Below are 4,017 nucleotides of genomic sequence, written 5' to 3' on the forward strand. Positions count from 1 at the left end.
TACTAAAGTCAGTTGGGACAAATAATGACTTGTGAGATGCAAGGTGCCCAGGAGTTGTGACACACTGTGTCTCTGAGCATGAGTCTGTGTGAGATCCTGGAGAACCTGTGTTTTATTGAGGATTCTCTGAAACAGGCTGGGTAGGCAGGTGGCAGGGTTTCTACCTCTGGGCCTTTCCTATTCTCTGCCCAGCCTATGAGAGGTTGAAAAGGAATACAGGTTGTCATGTGGTTGAGTGGGTAGGGGATCTGTGTGGGTCATAGAAAGACACGTTGAGCAATCACATTTTCAGCAGTATGAGCCCTTTAATCAGAACATCAAAGGCCAGACTGCAGGTGGGGTAGAGGAGAGGGTCTCTGGCTCTGTCACAGCAGAAAGTCCTAGAAACTTTTAAGATTAGTATGTTTTTAATCCGTAATTTTTCCTTGAATGGAGCGATGTCCTCAGAAGCTAGTAGCCCCATATCCAAACAGCTCCCAGCCAGCAGCAGGCTGCTGAGGCAGGCTGAATGAGTCCGTCCTGGTTGGTTTGGGCACCACATGGTAATGAGTGATATTTCCTGTGAGGGAAGAGATTCAGTACAACCCTAGAGTTGTACAGGCTGCACGTGGAAGCATTAGGAAGGAGGGAGAGGCTGCAGAAGGCAGAGGGCCCTCTGTAAAGAATGAATGGGATTGATCTTTAACCTGGAAGTGATTAAAGATTCTCAGGTTCATATTGTCCTGAGTTCCTGTCTCCCTGCCCAAGGAAGATGCACTGCAACCATGGGAAGCAAGACTTGCTGAGAGCCTCTACCCTGCACCACTGGGAGAGCTACTGCACAGCTGGGGAAGGGGGGAGGCTCCCAGCCTGGGCTTCCAGCTGGCATCAGAAGGGAAGGGCTGGGGCCTCCCACACTTCCTCCTGGCACACATGCAACACACATCCTAAGAGGATCTTTGTAGCAGATTAGTAGTAGGCTTAAGGGAAGTGTGAAGGAGACCTGGTCTTTCCTTTCTAATTTCTTTTCATTTCTTTTGTGGTAGTAGACATCAGTCCCAGGACTTATTCACTGAACAAGTGCTTTACCACTGGGCTATCCCAGCAGCTCAGAGTGACACAGAAACAGGAAATGCAGAGTGCAGGTGTTTCACAGGAGTGTAAGGTCATAACAAATCCTAGTCTTGCTGTCTGACAGCCTCTGGGGTTCTGTAGTCTCTGTTCTCATGAGATGAATGAAGACCAGCAACTGAAACTGGATTTGCCTGGGAATTGCCAGGGCAGCTGTAGGTAGGGGAGGGAAAGGAAGCTGTGTGTGTCCTGGCAGTAATACCTTGCCACTGTCTGGCCTCGCTCCTTCATCCCCACATGACAGAAGCATTATGCATCTGTATGCTCAGTGTTCTGTCCAAAGGCAAAGCAATCATATCATGCAGTGAGACTGTGCAGGCTATTCTCAGTGATGAAGAAGGCTGACTGTGGAGATCCAAGTCTGTATCAAGGGCACTAGAAAGGATCTGCGTTGCAATGAGGGCATTGGATGGGGAGCCTGAAGGAGTGTTTAGATGTGTGCAGTTGTGTGCAGTGTATCTGTGAAAATCCTGCCTAGAGAAAAAACAGAGGCAATGCTTTGCTCAGCAAAGAAGTCACAGTCTCACCTACACAAGATGACTCTGTCCACTTTCAGACTTATAGAAAGTGAACTGAGAATACATGATTTACTGATACAGACATTTGTGTAGCACACAGTAGGAGGCTGGGAAGGCTCAGAGCATGTCCCAGGCACCAGCTTCTGTGTGTGGCAGGCTCTTCTCCCTGCACTGTAATAAGGTGTCATCAGGTGGTGGACAGAGCAAGTGTGAGCTCAGGGATTCTTCTCTTCACAGAGGCATGAGCCCTAGCATGGCAGGTAGACCCATGCTCCATAGTCCTTCACAAGATGTCAGCGATCACCATGGCTTCTCACCTGAGGGCACAGGACCTTGCTTCTCATCTCTCCTGAGCAGAATCACTCCCTTGTCATGACTATGTCTCCAGTTGATCATGTTTTCTTTGAATCTAACCAGGTAAGAGGACTCTTTGGTTGTTATGGTGATGGAAGACCGAGGTTGAGCACAGGATCGACTCCTTAAGGAGCAGCTTTAGGGACATGGGCTCGTCACCTTCCCCTCAGATACAGGGACCATCTATCTCTCAGGCCTCAACTGGGCTCCTCCCACCCTGTAAACCCCTCCGTCTCCCTCCCACTTGAGGCCCTTATATTCCACATCCTTCCTGATGCCTTGCTCTGTTCTTCCCAGCCTTGGATGTCAAGTTCTCCTATGATATTTTTCTCTATTTCACTTCTCCCCCAATACCTACTTCTCTTTATTTAGGAGGAGACATGCATGATCTGTAAAGCAGTCCAGTGCTGGTAATCAGGCCCAGCTATGGAGCTTCTTTCTCAAGTGCCCAGGGATCCCGTAGTAACACATATCCATCAGAAAGGCAACAGAGTGTTTTTATACATACAGTGCAGTGTCCCGAGCAGCATGCTTTGTATAAAAGTTAGGTAAGCAGACAGACAAATCATAGTAGATGAGAGCCAGGAAGCACTCTGCTGCCCTTAGACAGAATCAGAGAATCCTAGCCAAGTAACAAGGCAAGAAATAAGAAGCAGGCATGTCCACTCAAGAAAGGACAGTGTGGGTGGCTCAGGTTCCTTCCAGTCTCTCTGGGCTGCTGTCCTGAGCAGACCTTGGGCACAAGCTCTGCATCCAGTCCCACAACACCCAGAGGAAGCTCCACTCCCAGGCGCTCTGACACTCTCAGGATCAGAGGTGACGAGGGCCCAACATCTGTGCCAACACTGGGAGTAACTGGGACCTGTGGGACCAGGCACACAGGAACTCCACCAGCCCAGTAGCTCTGGTTCCTTCCAGTCTCTCTGGGATGATGTCCTGAGTAGACCTTGGGCCCAGGCTCCACAGCCAGTCCCTCAACACCCACAGGAAGTTGCTGCACTCTCAGGTGCTCTAACAAGCCCAGGCTCACAGGATCCCAGAATCACAGGATCACAGAGACAGCCTGACTCTAAGGAGTTCTGATACAACCAGGATCACAGGAAGGACTGACTCCAGTTAGATTTAGCAAGGGCAGGTAGCACTAGAGAAAACCAGATGGCAGGGGCCAAGTGTAAGAAAATAAACAACACAAACCAAGGTTACTTGGTGTCATCAGAACCCAATTCTCCCACCATAGCAAGTCCTGGACACACCATCACATTGGAAACGCAAGATTCAGTTCTAAAATCACTTATCATGATGATGATACAGGTACTTAAGAAAGACATAAATAGCAACCTCAAAGAAATACAAGAGAGCACAGGTAAACAGCTAGAAGCTCTTAAAGAGGAAACACAAAAATCCCTTAAAGAACTACAGTAAAACACAATTAAACAGGTGAAGGAAATGAGCAAACCCATGCAGAATCTAAAAATGGAAATAGAAACAATAAAGAAATCAGAAAGAGAAACAACCCTGGAGATCCAAAACCTAGGAAAAAAAATCAGGAGTCATAGATGCAAGCATCACCAACAGAATACAAGATATAGAAGAGAGAATCTCAGGGGCAGAAGACACCATAGAAAACATTGACACAACAGTCAAAGAAAATGCAAAAAAGCAAAAAGCTCCTAACCCAACACATCCAGGAAATCCAGGACACAATGAAAAGACCAAACCTAAGGATAATAGGTATAGAAGAGAGTGAAGACTCCCAATGCAAATGGGCCAGTAAATATCTTTAACAAAATTGTAGAAGAAAACTTTCCTAACCTAAAGAAAGAGATGCCCATGAACATACAAGAAGCCTACAGAACTCCAAATAGACTGGACCAGAAAAGAAATTCCTCCCATCACATCATAATAAAAACACCAAACGCACTAAACAAGGAATTTTAAAAGCAGTAAGGGAAAAAAGGCAAGTAAAGTATAAAGGTGGGATAAAGGCAGGCCTATCAGAATTATGGCAGACTTCTCACCAGAGACTATGAAAGCT

Source organism: Mastomys coucha, unplaced genomic scaffold (genome assembly GCF_008632895.1).
Source record: "Mastomys coucha isolate ucsf_1 unplaced genomic scaffold, UCSF_Mcou_1 pScaffold11, whole genome shotgun sequence".
Classification (NCBI taxonomy): Eukaryota; Metazoa; Chordata; class Mammalia; order Rodentia; family Muridae; genus Mastomys; species Mastomys coucha.